Source organism: Corythoichthys intestinalis, chromosome 22 (assembly GCF_030265065.1).
Source record: "Corythoichthys intestinalis isolate RoL2023-P3 chromosome 22, ASM3026506v1, whole genome shotgun sequence".
Classification (NCBI taxonomy): Eukaryota; Metazoa; Chordata; class Actinopteri; order Syngnathiformes; family Syngnathidae; genus Corythoichthys; species Corythoichthys intestinalis.
This window is the reverse complement of record NC_080416.1, coordinates 20392062-20413135: the sequence shown is the minus strand read 5'-3', so window position 1 is coordinate 20413135 and position 21074 is coordinate 20392062. Positions and strand designations below refer to the sequence as shown.

Here is a 21074-nt window from a genome sequence, read left to right as displayed (position 1 = left end):
ACTTGTACAAATTACGCAGAAACCGTACAACTTGACAGGTATTAAAGTAACTAGATTACTTTTTTGAGGTGTAATCAGCAATTAAATTTTTCAAGTAATCTGTGACAACACTGGTGATGCCTAATTGTGATTGATTATCTTTCACTCGCCAAGCCAATCAACACAGATATTCCCGAGGTCATTTTTAAACTCTTTATCCCATATTACTCTGTGCCAGAGTTATTACAGGCCTTTCCTAATTAACTTAACAAAAAGAATCATTAGTTGAACTGCTGTTGTCATTCCATTTAACCGCTGTAAATGGGCCTTCAAACTCCCCCTAAATCAGTAAATGATCCTCATCACGTAAAATGCAGTGCCATTCGGAAGTTGGATGATTTAAATTATGTTTGAATGATCTCATGAAGAGATATGAAAAACTAAAATTGGAACTCCTGCAACTGTGTTGTAATTACGTGCATGCTTTCCATATAATCACCGTACTTCCAGCATGTAGTTTCCTTTTGGGTGGCACAATTAATATGTTGATTGTTCAACACAATTTTGATGAAGCGGGAATAAGTCAGCCTGAAGAAATACAAGTTATCAATTGTGTTTGTCTTTTGTTCAGTGCAGCTTATCAGTTGTAGATAAGCGAATTGGTCTAGAAATTGTTTTCCCTCTTGTCGCTATCCAGCATGTGTGCATTTTTTCCTCCTGAACTCCACAGAGAGCCAATGTTGTTGCAAAATATTGGCGAGGTTCATTTTAGTGTGAGTTCTACGTAGTATTATACTGTAGGTGGAAATATTCATTTAATGGCTACACAAAACTATTTTGTCATATGTGCTAGTTCTTTTCTTGCACAGTGACAAATGCAATAAAGTGTGTTGGAGGCAGTATTTCAGGTCCTCCGCGTGTTTGTTTTCAATTCAGGTGAGACGGCTAGACTGGATTGCAGAATAAAGACTGAAGGCAAGAGATCATTACTGTGCAGTTTTAGTTTCAGAAATTTCTGGGTGCAAGCAAAGTTTTCAATGGTCCTTATATACAGGCTTGGAGGTATGTGGAAAATTTGGTGGTTAGTCCTTCTCTTGCAATTCTAGCAAAATAGGTCATAAACCTTGCTGCATGGGCAGTTATACATTGACACATATAGAAACTAAACAGGCTGGATCTGGGATTTTCCGTGGTCATAAAAGTTCATGATTATCTGAAGCGAAACTAACTATCAGCCGACTCTGTGCAAACCAACTCCATGTTTGTCATGTTTGTTAACTTTTAGCAAGAATTATGCAAGAATGTTGCATTTGGCAAGATGCATACTGACTTCAAGTGATAGCAAAAAGGCAACTGTATTATGTTTGCAACTCCCAAAACCCTCATCTGATGCCATATTTATTGTTATGTTTGTTTAATATTGCAAAAACTTTATAAACAATACAATAGCAAATGTCTATCTCACTGCATTTTTTTCACTTTCAATACAGAATGTTTCCGCTTGTTTGTCCTGTCATTTTTCAGCTCCATAGCAGTGTTGTTTTTGGCAGTCCTTTTAATTTTCGTCTGTCTTTTGGACAAAAACACTTATTAGTGTTAGTCATACTTTAGTCATTCCAAAACGTGTTCACCTTCGTCTAGTTTTAATCTACAATTTTCAACGTATTTTTGTCTATAAACTTCAAAAGTTTTGGTCCATGAATAAATAAATAAATAAAAGGTTTGACATTAACAGACGAGCACATAATTGTAGTCTACAAAACCATCACCATCTTCATGATGATACTACATACTGGCAGGAAAACAGCACATTATTTGCAATTAATTAAACTCACCTGGATGCCACGAACTGTATGGCAAAACATTTTCCAAGAGTTTTAGGAGACACTCACTGCCCTAAATGCTAATGCTAACGCAAACACTATGCTAACGCTACAAATTAGTTTAGTTGTGTGATGATCACTTATCACCAGTGTTAGGAATAACGCCCTTATACAGTAAATAATGCCGTTACATAACGGCAATATTTTTTAAGTAACGTGATAATCTAACTAATTATTTTTTCCGCCGTTACAATGCCGTTACAGTTACTTACGGTCAAAAGCGGTGCGTTACTTTGAATAAACTGAAGAAACTACCAGCTGTAGCGAGTCTACTTTGCTCTGTTTATTTGTCATCCAAGACCTGGAGTGCGTTCAGGTTCGAGAATAGCGCACGTGTTTTGTTTGGTGCTTTTTCTTAGCAAAGATATACCACGCAGGACGTGCTGGCACTCTGTTTCTTTAATAGCACAATTAACTTCAACATTAACACAAACGTACGGCTCTCGGCAGGCCGTGTCTCTAACTCACTCCCGCATTATGTGAGCAAAACAATATTGGTGGCGTGTGCACTTTAGGGTGCCTCGGATAATTCTGTATCAGAATATTACAGCACGTACTTCTTATGACTCCAGGCTGTTTGTCCCTGCTCATTCAATTAGACAATGCTTTCCAAAGCTTGCTAACGTTTCTGTTTTTGCTACACCTGAATGCTAGCCTCATTCCCATCCCCCACTGTGAGCCAGCAAGAATGCTGCTTCCATCTTGAGGACGGCACACGCTTTGAGGGGTAACAGGAGGAGTAGGGGGACGAGGCTACCTGAATGCACCACCTGGATAGATGCGATGTAAGTGATTGTAATAGGTGATTGATCAGAGCCGGTGTTTTCACACACAAACCGGAACAGCGTGTGCGACAACACACACACGCAAAGCAGATGCAGAGGGATATGATGGCAGAGCATTCAGAGGAAAATTTGTCCTTTACGAGGTGGAGATATAAACACTTTTTCAAGTCAAAATACTTGAAGTACAGTAGGCTATGTCTTCTTGACCAGTTGTCTCAGGTTGTGAGAGATAGAATAATTGATTAAACTCACTTTATATTGTTTACTGCTGATTGTTATTTTATTATATTGTTTACTGTTTATTTTTGTTGCACTTCAAGTGTAGGATAAATCTGTTGCTGGTGAGGTGAAATAAATATTACAAGGTTCTATAATACAACTACTTGTCTGTTCTTCTCTATTCAACTGACTCGAATACTGCTCAGAAAATTTCAAATTCTTTGACATACAACAACTTCTTTTTAAAGTAACGGAAATAATTACTTTCCCTGGTAACTAGTTACTAACTCGGTGACTTTTTGGAAAAAGTAGTGAGTAACTATAACTAATTACTTTTTTAAAGTAACGTGCCCAACACTGCTTATCACAGACCTTTAAAGGCTAAAGCAACTTGGCAGATCTAACCAAGATAAAAAAGCCAAATTTATCAAGCAGCACCTGACACGTTTCACAAAAGGAGCAGCACATCACGAGTGATATGACCAAACATTGCTAAAATGCGTGCTAACCACACATAGGATAAGAAAATATCTCACATTGCAAACTTATGACGGACACTAAGGCAAATTTTCATCTCGATCTCGTCTCATCAGACGACAACTGGCATCAATCTCGTCATGTTTTAGTCTCCCAAGACACGTCATCGTGACGTTATTGTCATGAAAAAAATGTTCGTTGACAAAAACAATATTCTTCCATAGTAGCTGCTAAATTTTCAACCCGTTCAGCACTGTTCAAGGCAAAATGCATTGAATTTTCGTTTCTGCAATGAAATATGAGATCGACTCCTGGGAGGAAAAAAATCAAGAAAATGAAGAGGGAAAAAAAGCAAACTCATCAAGAGCCATCAGGGAGTTGATGTCTTGCTCAAGGACACTTCTACTAGAGGTCTGTTTAGAAATATTTAATGAGCCCATCCTTTATGTATGCCAACCACCTCAGGCATGTTTGTACTTTTTGCATGATCACGGTCATCTGTAGCCAAATGAAAAAGTCTTCTCAGAACACGTCAATAAGGAATATGCAGTTTTTCTATAAACATCAGTGATACTTTTCACCATTGTCTGTAATACTAACTCACAGCCATCCTCTCACCACCTCATGATTAATGGATATCTTTTATCATTATTGAAGTGAGAGCTCATCTTTTCTGAACTATTTGAGTCCTGTAGCATCGAGTGGGTGTGTAACAAAAAGAGAGGCGTAGAGGTAAAAGGGGAAAAAGCTTTAATCAAAGCTATCCATCACGGTTGGATAATTAGACAGCAGCACAGATCCTGTGGTCACATCCCATCACTTACAACCACACCTGCATGAGCACACGCCATTCATTTGTTACAGATCGAAACAGAAAAGCATCACAAGACAGGTCAAACCTTCTTTTCTGTCTCATTAGTGACTGCAACTACTTTTACTGGAGCTAGTCAGTCAGTCAGCCTGGCCAATAAGTGCAGGATTAACACTGCTGGCTCAAGAACCTTTCTCCTTTTAAAATCACTGCGGCAAATGCCAAAAGATAAGACAAGTCTTACGAGAGGTGCTTCAAGTTTCACCACCCGTTTGCTTCTTTTGTGCACATATTGCAAAGTGGTGCCTTGAAGCATAAAGTGGTATGAAAAGGTATCTGAACCTTTTGGAATTTCTCAGATTTCTGCACAAAATCACCATCAAATGTGATCTGATCTTTGTCAAAATCACTCAGATGAAAATACAGTGTCTGCTTTAACTAAAACCACCCAAACATTTATAGGTTTTCATATTGTAATGAGGATAGCATGCAAACAATGACAGAAGAAGGGAAAAATAAGTAAGTGAACCCTCTGCCTAACATTTTAAGTCAGGTGTGTGCCCAATCACTATGAGTGGTTTAAAGCTACCCTGCCCACTATAAAACACACACCTAAGAAATGTCTTCATGAGAAGGATTGTCTTATGTGCATCATGGCTCGGTCAAAAGAGCTATCTGAAGACCTGGGATCAACGACTGTTGATTTGTATAAAGCTGGGAAAGGATACCAAAACATCTCTAAAAGCCTGGATGTTCATCAATCGACAGTCAGAGAAGTTGTCTACAAATGGAGAGTTTGGCACTGTTGCTTCACTCCCTAGAAGTGGCCATCCATCAAAGATGACGCCAAGAGTTCAGCGCAGAATACTCAGAGAGGTAAAAAAAGAACCCTAGACTGTCTGCTAAAGACTTGGAAAAATAACTTGCACAGTCAAATATCCCTGTGCACACATCAACTATACTGTATTTAAAACTATGGCCAAGAATGGTGTTCATGGGAGGACTCCACAGAGGAAGCAGTGGTGTCGAAAAAAAGACAAAAAAAAAAAAACATTGTTGCTCGTTTAATGTTCGCAAAAAGGCTCCACAGAAGTTTTGGCAAAATATTTTGTGGACTGATTAAACTAAAGTTGAATTCTTTGGGAGTAACACACAACATCACGTGTGGAGGAAAAATGGAGCAGTTCACCAACATCAACACCTCATCCCCACCGTGAAGCATGGTGGAGGGGCCATCTTGATTTGGGGCTGTTTTACTGCCTCAGGGCCTGGACCACTTGCAAACATTAATGGGAGAATGAATTGAACGGTTTATCAGGATGTTTTGCAGGAAAATCTGAGCCATCTGTCAGACATTTGAAGCTAAAAAGAGGACGGATGCCGGACAAGATAATGATCCAAAACAAAGTAAATCAACTTCAGAATGGTTTCAGAAGAACAAAATACACATTCTGGAGTGGCCAAGTCAAAGTCAGACTTGAACTCCATTGAGATGCCGTGGCATGACCTATAGACAGCAATTCAAGCCAGACATCTCAGGAATCTGACTGAGCTACACCAGTTTTGTAGAGAAGAATGGGCCAAGATCAGTCCAGCACACTGATCAGGACAAATCTGCAGCTACAGGAAACATCTGGTTGAAGTTATTACTGCCAAAGGGGGACCACAAATTATTAAATGTGATGATTCACTTACTTATTTTTACCCCTTCTGTCATTGTTTGCATACTATCCTGATTAAAATTTGACAACCTATTAATGTTTAGGTGGTTTTAGTTAAAGCAGACACTGTTTTTTCATCTTTCTGATTTTGAAAAAGATCAGATCACATTTGATGGGTTTTTTATGCAGAAATGTGAGAAATTCCAAAAGGTTCATATCCTTTTTCATACCACTGTAACTATGTTCCTTGACCATGGTGGCAACTAAAAGCAAATGTATCACACATAGATTTTTTTTTCAAAATGAAATCAATAGGAATGATGTTAATTTGCTTGACAATTTTTGAAGAGGTGTTGAATGTGCTAAACAGCTGCTTGGCGTGAAGTGAGCCAAGTCAGTGTTGCACAAACTGCCACTGTCAGCATCGGAAGACTGACTTGTTTGTTTTCTCGTGGATTATAAAGCTGTCATTAATGATTCTCCCAATTGAATTGCATTTGCGGGTGATATGTATTGCAACCACAGATTAGCACTAATCCTCATGAGAAGTCTTTCCATATTATGCTCACACATAGTCAACCAACAATAGTGCTCCATAATGATCCTGTTTTAATGGAGGTTTCTTATAATAATGAGAGGGTCCATAAAGGATTTGAATTTTGTAAAGACCTGAAGATATACGCATAAACTACATGTTGACAATTTACTCAGTGACGCTTTTGCTGTCTAAAACCAGTTGTACTTTCTTCTCTGTGTCCTCACACACCCTTTGATTGATCACAAGCCAGTGGCGAGGACGCAGCATGGTCTTGTTCCAGGGAAGGTGAAAACTCCCCGGGATTTGTTTTTCTCACATCTCTGATTTGTCATTCCTGCAACACCATCTCGCACACAATCACACGCAACAAGGGCCCGAAAAAAGAAAATCACATCTCCTTCTGTGTGTTGCAATCACCTCATCGGTTCCTCTGCTTCCAGTTTTCCTCGCCGCATTTCATTCTCAGTTTGTGATGCAGTCGGTGAAAGTAATGGGAAGGTTTGAAACTAAAAAAAATCCCATTCAGACAAAAGCTAGTGGAATAAAAATGCTTTGAAACTTGTGGCATATGTGTGTGTATGTGTTTTGCGTGAGTGCAGATTTGAGCCACTCACATTTTCTTGCTCCATGCCACTCACGGCTGAAATAACATGTGCTTGACACACACAGCCACACATCTTGAGTTCTGAAAGGTTTTGATAGCATGAATTTCTTAGTCATGTTGTGTACAAGCTTTTACGCTCTCAATTGTACTGTAGCTACAGTATACACATATAGAATATTGTATGTATATATCTTACCATAAACCAGTACTTCTGAAATAGTGGGGGGGGGCTTATGTGACCTCGCGGAACATACTTTATTACCTTACTATAATACATCCACTCAGTGGCTGGCAGTGGCACTCTCATTTTCAGAGTGTGCGCAGTATTTTTGCATTAAACAAGAACACACAGCAAAGAGCAGGATATACTGTATGAAGTCTCCCAAAAGCTCAGAAGAGGAAATATGACAAAGTGTACGTAGCGTTTGACTTCATTTTTAACACAGCAGGAGACAAGGAAAGACCGATATGTTTACTGTGTCCAAAAATGTTGGCAGCGGACAGCATGAATTGAAATCATTAAAGGGTATTATAATACTAAGGGGCTGTTAGATATCAATAGAACCATTATGTGGCAAGATAACAAATATTAATAAAGTTAACAAAAAAAATTAATCACATTCATGAGCAATTATTGAAAATAGATCGAAAATTACGAACATTTCCGAAAGTATTCCGGAAACAGCCGAATGGGGCGGAGACGTCACAACAAGGAAACAAAAGGTCGAGGCAGGTGCCCTCGTTGTTTATCGACAAAAGTTGCGTTCGTGTTTATCAAAAAATCCCTAAAATGGTTCAAACCTATCATGTTATGTGGTGTACAAATCGCCATTTGTCGCAATGTAGTACCCATGAGTTCCCGAACGTGAGAAAAAGAGCTGAACTATGCAGACAATGAGTAAAGTTTGTCCGTGCTAAGAGGGCTAATTTTGCAGACCCAGCCTCCAGCACGGTTTTGTGTGGTGCACATTTTACACCTGAAAGCTATGTTCGAAGAACTATGGACCAATGAAATCAGGTTTTGCTAAGAAATTGCTGCTGAAAGCAGATGGGGTGCCCACCATACACGCGCAGCCACCTAAATGTCCCGAGATATCAAGAAAGAGGACAATGACTGGCTCTGATGAGACCACCCCACCACCCCAGGCAAAGCAAAGGAGGGAAATGGCCAGAGTGAGTACTCTTTTATAATAAAAAACATATCACGCATTGGATATAGGACTGGACACATGTATAAAATATCGCCCATGAGTTCCCGAACGCGAGAAAAAGAGCTGGACAACGCAGACAATGAGTAAAGTTCGTTCGTGCTAAGAGGGCTAATTTTGCAGACCCAGCCTCCGGCACGGTTTTGTGTAGTGCGCATTTTACACCTGAAAGCTATTCGAACTATGAACAAATGAAATCAGGTTTTGCTAAGAAATTGCTGCTGAAAGCAGTTGGGGTGCCCACCATACACGCGCAGCCACCTAAATGTCCCGAGATATCAAGAAAGAGGACGATGACTGGCTCTGATGAGACCACCCTACCACCCCAGGCAAAGCAAAGAAGGGAAATGGGCAGAGTGAGTACTCTTTTATAATAAAAAACATCACGCATTGGATATAGGACTGGACACATGTATAAATTATCGCTTGTAAAATATATAGAACAAATCCTAATCCCATTCATATTTGTGTCGGTTGGCAGAGCAAAAACCTATGATAGCACAATAAATGATAATTATTCTATACATTACTTTATTTTGTGGTCACGGTTTATCAGCTTCACAAAAAAATGCAAAACAAACCATTCAGTGTTTCCCACACGATCTGTTGCCGGTGTTTCATCAGTGTGATTGCTCCCCTCAATGATCCTTTCATTAGGCTGCACTGGCTTTCCTTTGGGCTCAACTTGATAACACCAAAGAAAGGTTCATAACTCTCTTCGTCACCATTAGAAGAACGTTCGTTACGTCGGATTCGTCGCTGCAACTAGAAACAAAATTGTCCGCCATCATCTCCGCCATTCAATACTAAGCACTGAGCCGGTTGTTTCCTTTTTGTGACGTCATTCACAATATGCTAGATTTCTGGGATCTCGGTCGTTTTAGCTTGACAATCGATCCAAATTTCTATCATTTTCTTGGTGTTGCGATGTGTGTAATTACACAAAGTGGCATGATTTGAATCCAAAAGGCATGCGTTTATGGATAAATGATAGAATATTAGCATTTCCCCAGGTGTAATACCCTTTAAAAACAATTAAAGACATTAGACCACAATCACATTGATCATCACAATCTCATGGATGACATGGCACTATCATGGGCATTACTGAATGCTTATGACAGATGTCACCAAGTGTCATCCGGCAAATTTTGTCACTTAACTACATTTATGTCTAGCTCGGATCTTTACCATTCATTCAAAAGTGAGATAATTTGTTGGAAAACACTACATGACATCTGTTATAAGCATTCATTAATGCTCATGACACAGTCATGTCATAATTATGATTATTATCTCATGATATTCTTGTGGCGCCACTGTCAAATAAAGTGTTGCCAAATTCCATAACTAGCAATTAATGAAAACTGCAACAGTAACTGAAGAAATAGTTAGCACAGAACATGAATTTTGATTGTTATTTACATCTGTAGTGCTGCAATGCATGCTAGGAGGCATATTGGACAACAACAGTGTTGACAGAAGGTGGCAGCAGAGGTTGTCTCCCCCAAAGGAGCAGTGATGGCCAAATGAAGCTCCTTGAAGCAATGAAGCTTGGCAGCCAATTGGTTCAAAGCTTAGTAGTGGTTCATTTGGACCAGGGGTCCCCAAACTTTTCCTGTGAGGGCCACATAACTTTTCCCTTCTCTGTTGAGGGCCCGGGGTCAGTTTGTAACAGAAAAAGTGTGACGATTGCAGGAGTGCCTAAATGTAAAAAAAATATTATTTTTCAGAAAGCCACAATCAAATAACCCTTTCTGGATTGTTCACGGAACAAAATAAAATAAAATAAAAATAATAATATAATATGATAATAATAAATAATAATAACACTATTACTTAAATAGATAATAACCAAATAACCCTTTCTGAGTTCTTCACAGAAAAAGGCCAGGAAATAAGTAACGCTATTGAGGAAGAAAAAAAAAAAATTCAAAATGCTCTCTGGTATTGTTCAGGGGGCTGGACCAAATGTGGAGGCACCCCTGATTTGGATAGTCTTATTGGTTAATATCTTTTAGTGTAAATATCTCATAATACACTGAGGACAACTACGGCTTATAGTCCAGTACGGCTTATCTATAAACAAATGCTGTTTTCATGTCAAAATTTGGTGGGTGGCGGCTTATGGTCAGGCACGCCTTATAGTGCAAAAATTACAGTAATCAATTTGAATTTACTGTCATTTATTGATTTTATTAAATTTTACTTTTCAGTATCAAATAGTCAAGGAATGTGTCTTGAGTGTTTTTGTTTTTGCTTTTTTTCATTCAGGCAAGTTGATGCACTTTAAAGAGCATACGACAGGAGAAAAAAAGTCTTAAATAGCATTATTATGTGAATTAGAATCATATTTTGAGACGATTCGACTATATACAACAATTTAGCAAAGCGAGAAATTAGTCTTTTAATCTGCCGGTTAGCCACGCCTACCATTATAGGGCTCAAGCGTGCCCAACAGGTGGATGACGTCAGCGGGAAACTGGGCTCATCGGTTTTACTATACAGCCCATTGAGGGGGAATTATTCAGAACGAGGAAAACGCGACGAAGAGAGCCGCAAAATGTCATTGTTTCAGTCTCTCTACTCCAATATTTTTACAGGATATTCTTTTTAACCAAGTATTTTTCCCCAATAGCTAAATAAATGGCTTGAGAAGGACCAGTCAGCCCGTCGAGGGGGAACTATTCACAACGAGGAAAACGCGACGAAGACATCTGCAAAATGTCAGTGTTTCTGTCTCTTTACATAAATATATTTACAGGATATTCTTTTTATCCAAGTATTTTCCCCAACTGCTAAATAAATGGCATGGTCATGACAAATAACAGTCTTGTGCTAAATGGAATATAAAATATTAAAAATGCACTTATTCAGGATGACATGGCAAAATTACTCCATAATGGTCAAAACTGTCGACTTCACCTTTACTGTCGCACCTCCCGAACGATATTTTATGACACTTAAATCGGACATATGTCATTTCCCTTCCCCGGCTTCGGAGAATGTAAACAAACCAAGAGGCGTGACAGCTAGCCGACATGCTAACCCGAACCGAGTGATGTTTCAAAGTCCTCGAAGCGGAAAATCAGACATAACTAGCCCGTATTATTTGACATGACGACTGGGTTGTCGATTGTCTATGTGGATCGGCAAACCGCCCGGCGGAGAGCAATTTACAGCTCGTTCCCCGGAGGAGGGCGGCTGCAGTTGTTGTGCAGCTAATGTGCGTGAGGAGGTTTTCACATGCCTATCAATGATCAAACGTAAGTAGTCCTTTATTTAAAGAAAGTTTGTAGTATTTACTTTGTAATCGCTGTATTCGTATTTGACATAGTACAAAACATAGTTTAGTCACTTCCTCGTAAGTCCAATGGTCCCACAGTAGTAGGGCTTGTTCTGGCCAATATCCACAGTGAATGGGAACCTTTTGAAACTCCAAAAAGGCACACACGCCTCTCCCTCATACAGCAAGATTTTTCTGCAGCCGTTTGGCTGGCGTGATGCGAAAAATAAACGTATTAATCCGAAAAATCAGCTGAATCCTTAGTCCTCATACACAACAGTACGGCTGTATAGTGAAGAGGACGCCTTCATCCGTACACATAACAGCGCCCTCCTCCTCAATGCAAGACCGAAGCCGGAAGTCACTCATTTTCATGGCACGGGACTCAAAAAACTAAATAAATATAGCGATCGCTTCCACACACATCCAAGCGGTCCATATCATTCAGGAGCATAAAATACTGCGTGTATTATGAAATAAACATGCTTTTTCGTGTCACATGCACTTTAAGTCTTTTCTGTTACAGACACTAACGATGTTAATAAAGTTATACTTTCTTGTAAGTTGATCTATTATTTTTTTCTTTAATGTTAACAAGGAAACAATGTTATGCAGAGGTCTGCTTATAATAACCGTTATTGACAAATGATACTATTTACATTGGCGGCAGAAAGTTGGGGGGCGCGAAACATTTACTTCTTCCATTGGGGGCGTAACAGAAAATAATTGAGAAGCACTACCATAAACCAACATGTAACATATTCAGAGAAATACAGGAAACAAAACCTTTTAACCCAGCAGATTCAGTAGTGATGTGATGAGCATATACAGTCTGAAAGTGATTTGAGAGTACGAGTAGTGATGTCAGCAAACCACAGGAGACTTAGTGAACATGAGTACGCACTGAGTCAATATTTTATTAATGATGTTTTTGCACTGGGAAATGACACACTGCCTCTCTGAGTGACACGCCTACTCGATGCATACAGTATGGTGTAATAAGCAGATAGTATAGGAATGGTTTAGACATACTAATGCCTTGTTGATGGTATGGTTGCTATGGTGAGTGTAACCTATAGCCTTGAGTGCAACACAGAGTGATGCAAATAACCTTCACTGGGTAAAATGTGTTTCACTTTAAATTTTTGTGAGTGCACAAGCAGTTATATATTGTTTTTAAAGGTGGGAGAAAAAGACGATTTTGTCATATTGCTACTAATACATCCCCAAGTAAGCAATATTGCAAGAATTATCATACAAATTAGTTTTAGAGATGAGCCTTCAAGCTTTTGGAATTGTCACGGTTGCTGTTAGCAACAATTCTGTTGCCAAGAAGCTTTTAAACACGTTCGCTTTACCCTCTGTTTTTATAGTGCAATCCATTAGTACAGGGCTAGTACAAAAAGAGTTAAAGGTAACCAGCTCCTGACTGGTTGTAAGTTTCAAAGATCAGCCAGGGTAACAAAGGCAATTTAAATTCTTCCATTCATATTTTGCATGTGTATATTTTCAAGATAAAGAAATGCTAAAACAGAACACCACTGATTGGAAAGATTTTAATCTTACGTTTATATCTATTTTCCCCATTACAAAGGTTTCAATAATTTCAAAGTGAATCACTGAGTAGTCTCCCTGCTACAGTATGTCATTCCTTTTTCTCACGTAATTTACATTCTTTTCTTTGCACCAGAAAACTTCTCTTCGTATAGTAGTCCTCATTCCACCCGGCTTCTGTTCTTATCTCCATTCCCCCGACTGTGCTGAGACACTCCAAAGCTCTTCTTCCCTCATTAACTCTCTTTCATGTGGCTGCAGTTGACAATAACTGGTTTGGAAACAGAAGACAATGGGATCAATGGGATACAAGGATTATCCCTAGCTCATACCCATCATTGCCGCCACACCCGCCGTGCATGCATTTGGACGTTGCTGCTTTGCATCCTGCCATTTCTTGTCCTCGTCTTTCCCTCCGAGGGTTGGGTTTTGCCCTTTCTTTTCTCAATCTTTTGTTTCATAATTAATTCTGGCTTCTTATTTTAACCTCCATTATTCATTAACTTTCTTTTGAGCGCCGTTAAAATCCTTTCTCACGGAGCTAAGAGACAAGTTGTGGATGTTGTGATCCTGTTACTTTACGGACACACGTGTTCACATTCCTGTTTCTGTGAAATGATAGTGACGTTTGTTTAAAGGCCGTGACAAAGACATAAGCTCTTTGGGAAACCATGAACCCGTGAAGAGACGAATTGAATGGGGAGAATGGTGAATGTCGATATGGAGTTAGTTGACTATGGACACATAATGCTTTATTAATTGTGAGGGGCTTTTAAAGTATAGTATTTCCATGGAGAGAAAAGGTTTGCAGAGATTAATGTTATTCTCTAAACTTAATCCCTGCCTGACTTGATTGTGTTCATGGTAAAATACAGTATATACCCAGATAGCTGACCGACGTTGAAAAGATGTTGGATCAACATTCTGCTGTCGATTTTATATCGTTGAATCAACGTTGACACCCGGCGTTAATTTGTCATCACTTTTGCACCCTCAATTAATGTTGTTTCAGCATTGAAATCCTGACAAAACTTGAACGTCATTTCGATAATTAATAATATTGGAACAACGCTGAATCAATGTTATGTTTTCCTTCATTTTCAACCATGATGCCATCATTGCTTTCAAATATGCCTTTTTTAAACGTCCTGCTTTATTTACAGACAGAAAAAACAGCTAGGCTAACTAGCTAAATAAAAAAATGTATATCTATATATTGGACCCAAATATAGTCAACATCGTTATTCCTATTGGGTAGATTTCGGCAAAATAGATCAAGATAGATCAAGAGATGGCATACATTGCGCTGTGGTGCATTCAGGTGCACTGCGAAATATCAAATTATAAAAAATAAAAAAAAAAATAAAAAAAAAAACGATTACAATTTTTAATCGAGTTAATTACAGCTTTAAAATTAATCGTAATTAATCGCAATTAATCACAATTCAAACCATCTATAAAATATGCCATATTTTTCTGTAAATTATTGTTGGAATGGAAAGATAAGACACAAGATGGATATATATATTCAACATATAGTACATAAGGACTGTATTTGTTTATTATAACAATAAATCAACAAGATGGCATTAACATTATTAACATTCTGTTAAAGCGATCCATGGATAGAAAGACTTGTAGTTCTTAAAAGAGAAATGTTAGTAAAAATTATACAAATTTTATATTAAAACCCCTCTTAATGTTTTCGGTTTAATAAAATTTGTAAAATTTTCAATCAAAAAATAAACTAGTAGCCCGCCATTGTTATGTCAATAATTATTTACACAATGCTCATGGGTGCTGAAGCCTATAAAATCAATCGCACCCAAGCGCCAGCAGAGGGCGCCAAAACTACGAAAAACACAACAAGTACACATTTCACTTTGCTGTCATTTTAATCTGTTTGAGCGGGGCATTTGTGCGGTAATTGCGTAAAATGTTTTAACGTGATCAATTTAAAAAAGTAATTACCGCCCGTTGACGCGATAATTTTGACAGCCCTAATATATATATATATATATATATACATATATATAAAGACTGTATATATCTGGTAATTTAACACTGGCTTAAAAATACAAGTAATAATGACAAATGAGTTTCTTTCTACCGTAAGACATCACTGCTGTTAAAAGCTCCGAAAAAGCGCAGCAGGCTTACCTTTAAATATGGCTATCCTTAAATGAGCCGTTTCCAGTAGAGTTTGTTCGAAGTGAGTCGCTGTCTTCCCGGTCAACCAACAACACAACTATTTTTGGACCAAAACTCCCGCTCATCCATAGTTCGATGACTTTTCAATCATATTTCCCGGGCAATCATACATCAACTATTTGTCAACATTAGTTCATCAACTATAAACAATGTTAACCCAACCATCGCCTGACATACACCAGGACAACATTGTTTCAACTAAGCCTGTCGCAATATGCAATAATTCCATTTATTGCACGATAAATAAAAATGAAGGCGGTAATTTTTCCGCTGCAATTTATCGCCTCGCGTGCACGTACGTGCGCGCGTACGGCAGACGTGCTGTTAAAAATTCGGATTCCTTGTTACCAACTGCGCAAAATGTATCTTCGTTCCAGGTCCGGCAAAAAATAGCGCCGCAACCAATCGTTCCCATTATATCCTATTGTTCAACGTATACCGGCCGCGTCAGTGCTTCGGATTGACTACGGACCATCTCCGGGGCACCGGTGTTGTTGACGTGTGGGCGCTCCCGTCAGGGGTAGCATTTCACGCAGGGCGGCTATTTTTCGGCACAAGGCTGGATATTTACAACAAAGTCCAACAAAACATTGTTACCGACTTGGCTGCTACGAACAACCTCGCTTTCACAACCGACAGCTGAATGGAAATGATGAACATTGAGTGGCAAATTAAGAGCGCTGTGCTTCAAACTTGTCCTGTTTATGAAAGTCGATTGTCATATGCTGGTGTTGTGCAGTAATGAGCAGATGTGACTTCAGCGGCGTTTGCTAACTTTGTAAATGCGCGCACACACTAGATATCATGAAATAGCAAACTAGATGTGCTACGTCCCATGCCATTGGCTACGTGAGCCCAGAGTGATTATGGGACACGTAGTCCATATACTACATCGATTAATTCTAAACTGTCATGACTTACGTTAGGAAGGCCAAATCAATCCGTACCAGTGACTATAGATAATGTTGCAAATATTGTTAATTCAGTACGTGACACAGATGGATTCGGACCACAAATAGGATGTCTTGCTCATGTAGTAAACCTAGCTGCTAAGAGAGCTGTAGCAATCAACAGTGTGCCCCGCCTCACTTTACAAACAGTAAAAATTGTTCTCAACACATTTATACAAAACTTTTTCAGATCTGCAAGAAGTAAGCACATAAATATTATGGACTAAAATGCATGTTTATATGATGATTTTTCAGAGCATTAAATGTATTGAATCGGATCGAAAATTGTGTCCCCCGTATCGAAAATCGTACCGAACCTTGACTTAACTGTATCGTTGCATCCCTATGGAGCACGATTGCAGAAGGGGAAAAGTTTTCATTTGCCTAAACGCTTAAGTTATTAAGTGCATTTTTTTTTTTTTTTTCTTGAAAAACACATTTTATTTATGCTGTGTTTCTGTGCGGTATTAATATTGTTGTCTTTTACTTAAGAGGGACGGTCTATTGTTTATAGTTGTGATTTCTTAAAAAGTATTTTTGAATTTAAGAGTAAATATTTATCGCGTTTAAGTGGGTGTACTTGATCTATTAATATATACTGTATTCTCACTGTGTTATTGTAAATTGGTTTAAAAAGAAATTGGGGGGCGCAATAATATCGCAATAATTTATGAGATAAATTATCGCACACTAAAATTTGTTATCGCGACAGGCCTAGTTTCAACATCACTGCCATGTGTCATCAGTATTTGCAACATTAATTCAACATTGTTTGTTTTCGAAAATTTCGATGTCAATCATACTGATGATTTTTAAGGAAAATCAACGTTTATTCATGTTGGTCTGCTATCTGGGCGCACTTGCCGTTTTCAAATTATTATGCTAGCACACAACCGCAAAAAAAAAAAAAAAAAAAAAAAAAACTTCATTACTGGAAGTGAAAAGAATGTCACAAGATTTCACCTCACATTTCAACTTTTTTTTTCTGTATGCTCCAGTTTCCTTATGTTCCCTTTGCCTGTCTATTCATTACACCCCATATCTGGTTTCTTCTCATCTAATTTTGTCCCAGAGTCACTCCCACTGCTCTTCCCGCTCATCCCGCCCTTTCTTTGTCACCCCAGCCCTCTGGATGGGCCTCTTGGGTTTCGGTTCGAAGACTGTTTTAGTGCATAAAATAATGGACTTTAATTCACTACCAATTCCTATCTGCTTGTCAATGATCACGAAGAGTAGAATAAACTGTGTGTGTGTGGAGACCGTTCCGAAGTCATGTGAAAACATTTTCTCCTAAATGGATGGTTGCCTATTGTGTGGACTGAGTATCAAAATGTGTCTGTCTCCCTGAGCAATTTTTGAAAAGGTGAACATGAGCGCTAGGGTTGTTCCGATCATGTTTTCTTGCTCCCGATCCGATCCCGATCGTTTTAGTTTGAGTATCTGCCGATCCCGATATTTCTCGATCCGATTGCTTTTTTTTTTTTGCTCCCGATTCAATTCCAATCATTCCCGCTAATTTTTCCCGATCATATACATTTTGGCAATGCATTAAGAAAAAAATGAATAAAACTCGGACGAATATATACATTCAACATACAGTACATTTAACATTCTTTCTGTGAGAGGGATCCACGGACAGAAAGACTTGTGACTTTGTATATTGTGACTAAATATTGCCATCTAGTGTATTTGTTGAGCTTTCAGTAAATGATACTGTAGCCATGCCCAATGCATGATGGGAAGTGGAACCATGACAGTGCGTAATGCTACCTATTGATATATCTTCTCTGCGTTGGGAAATAACATAAGGTGTTGAGACAAAGATCAATTGCTACCTTGCTTCCCCACGATATTTCTAAATCGTAGGGAGAGGGATTGTAAGGCTTTAGCCAATTTAAAAAAGGCCCCAAAGGCTGCCAAAATTCACTCTACTCATTATACGCTGCCTTTTATCTCTCAATTTAGGTAAAACGGCGCCATTACAGATTGAGCGCGACAATGCATGAGTAGGTCGTGCAACGCATGCATTAATTGCGTCAAATATTTTAACGTGATACATTTTTAAAAAAATGAATTACCGCCGTTATCAGGATAAATTTGATAACCCTACCTTAAGCCTAAACTAAAGACTCTGGACGAGTGTAACATATTATGTCTGTAACGTTAAATACAATTAGAAAACGATTTAATTTATATATATATATATATATATATATATATATATATATATATATATTAAAAAAAAGGCATGGCCGATATTTTTTTTTTGCCGATTCAAATACTTTGAAAATGACGTGATCGGACCCGATCGATCGGGATGCCGATCAATCGGGACATCTCTAATGAGCGCTGCATAAGTACCTTAAAGGGAGAAGGTTGCGTGTGATAGGGGGTGTGCCCCCAGTAGCTTTAACGTTCAAGTGTGTGCGTTAAACGCTAAACAACATTGGTATGGCGAAGGACCCTCGAAAATGGCATCTACTGCGAAGAGACATGCTTACGAAGCCCAGTTCGAACTCAAGGCTATCACCTACGCCAGTGGTTGGCAACTGGTGTTTTAAGAGCCACATGCCCCAGTGGCTCACTGGAGCATTTTCAAAAATCTTTGAAAATGGAAAAAGATATAAAATATATTTTTTGTTTTGATATGTTTTCTGTAGGAGGACAAAAATGACACAAACATTTCTAACGCTTTCCAATGCTGTAAAAATGTGTAGAATAAATATTAAATGTCAACATTTCTGTCATCGAAAATTTGCGTCATAGCCTGCGACACACGTTTCTATCAGCAGGGCGGGATGCCAGGCAGGTGGCTGATGTAAACAAACCGGCGGCTGTTTGATGTGCCATATATCCGAAAGGGAAAAAGAGGAAAAATAACTGAGGAGAACAGACGATTTAACGTTTCTTGGATCGACTCATTTGCATTCATTGCCAATGTGGAAGGATTGCCTGAATGTTTGTTCCTTGGTGAGAATTTGTCAAATAACAAAAAGAGTAATGAGGAAAGACATTTCCAGGGAAGCCCTGCTACATTTGCAGCCGAGTACCCAGTTGCGAGTGAGAGGAAAAAGTGTGATTGCATTACTTCTGAAGAACTTGGAGGAGCGCAAAAATAGATTTAAGAAGTGAATTGCATCGCCAAACTCCACTACTGCTGCAAGTTTTGTTGCAACCCGGGAGATAATAAAGCGTGGTAAATCATTCACAAATGGTAAGTACATGAAGGAGACATTCATCAACATATCAGAAAACCTATTTGCTTCAAAAACAAAACTGAGATAATATAGAAAATCAAAGACTTGCCCAGATAAGGAGCATGTTATGCACGTTCCATTTTGTTGTTTTTCGAAACCTCAAAATAAAAATGACATCAAAAAATCGGATTTCTTTATTACATTTCTTTCATTTCATAAAAGCAATGAAACAATTCATTAATATTGCAATGAAGTTAAATTTGAGGTGGCATTATACCAACAGAGTAGTCTCGTTGGATGTACTGCAGGGAAAATAAACATTATATCATGAAGGCTCATTATGTATTTTTAGCCAACTTAGTAATTTTGATAGTAGGCTGATATAGCTAATAGATACATTCAGCATGTGTTGCCTTCATTATAAGGCTTATGTAAGGCTTTTAATTTTTTGCGGCTCCAGGCATATTTGTTTTTTTGGTGCAATATTGCTCTTTCAACATTTTGGGTTGCCGACCCCTACTCTACGCAAAACAATAAGAAACTAATGGTGATTTTTAAGAGGAAGGTGATGCCTAAAGAAAAGTTGAGCTACCGTGGTTGATGGCGACCTATGAAAACTGCTCAATTTGGATACAGAAGATGAGGACTTTGATTGATTTGTGAATTGATTAAAATTAATGTGAGTACTTGGTTAAATTCTTTGATAAAGTACACTTGAAATCAGTTTTGCTCCCGCTGCCTTAAAGGAAAAAAAAAAAAACACCCAAAAAAAAGTTAGCACACATGCTAGCGTACACTTTTCATGCGCCCTTTAATGCGGTGCGCCTTGTGTGTGTGTGTTAAATACAAAAATATCACCCCAAAATGAGCCTGAACCTGTTAATACGGTACAGTAGTGTAATGGAATAAAATAAAAAATTGCCCTTCCAACCGAAGACCATATACACATATTTATCCAACAGAAGTTGACACATCCACCTGATCTTCCCCATCAAAGGCTCCAATACTCCATCTCCCACAGCATTAATAATAGAGGCAACCCATATGTGTTAGCCTGTAAAACTGGAGCACCAACTGTGGACCCAAGGAAGCTCTCGGTAGGCCGAGGGGTGCCTCAGGGTTCTCCGGGTTGTATTGGGCACAGGCTATGCAGACTGTCCACACCCTTTGGGCGACTTATACATGCTCATTATTGCTGGAACTGGGACTGAAAATGCTGTGATAGACTTTTCAGTGAAATTTAGACGTTACTATGTTGAGAGTGCTTTTTACTTACCCCTTTGCTCAAGCCGAGCACAAGTATGTACAGTGGGGCAAATAAGTATTTAGTCAACCACTAATTGTGCAAGTTATCCCCCTTGAAAATATTAGAGAGGCCTGTAATTGTCAACATGGGTAAACCTCAACCATGAGAGACAATGTGGAAAAAAAACAGAAACTCACATTGTTTGATTTTTAAAGAATTTATTTGCAAACCATGGTGGAAAATAAGTATTTGGTCAATACCAAAAGTTCATCTCAATACTTTGTTATGTACCCTTTGTTGGCAATAACGGAGCCCAAATGTTTTCTGTAACTCTTCACAAGCTTTTCACACACTGTTGCTGGTATTTTGACCCATTCCTCCATGCAGATCTCCTCTAGAGCAGTGATGTTTTGGGGCTGTTGTTGGGCAACACGGACATTCAACTCCCTCCGCTGATTTTCTATG

General features: G+C 38.6%; 1 protein-coding gene across 4 annotated transcripts in view; it reads left to right on the top strand.

The window, feature by feature from the left end:
- Positions 1-21074, top strand: part of dlgap3 (discs, large (Drosophila) homolog-associated protein 3) — a 181582-nt gene that overhangs the window by 95608 nt on the left and 64900 nt on the right. Inside the window, exon 3 of one of the 4 annotated variants that reach the window (XM_057828431.1) lies at positions 10804-10891. The exons of the other annotated variants lie outside the window; for them this stretch is intronic. The gene's annotated coding sequence lies outside the window, so the exon portion shown is untranslated. The remainder of the gene's footprint in view (positions 1-10803; positions 10892-21074) is intronic. 4 annotated transcript variants of the gene reach the window in all.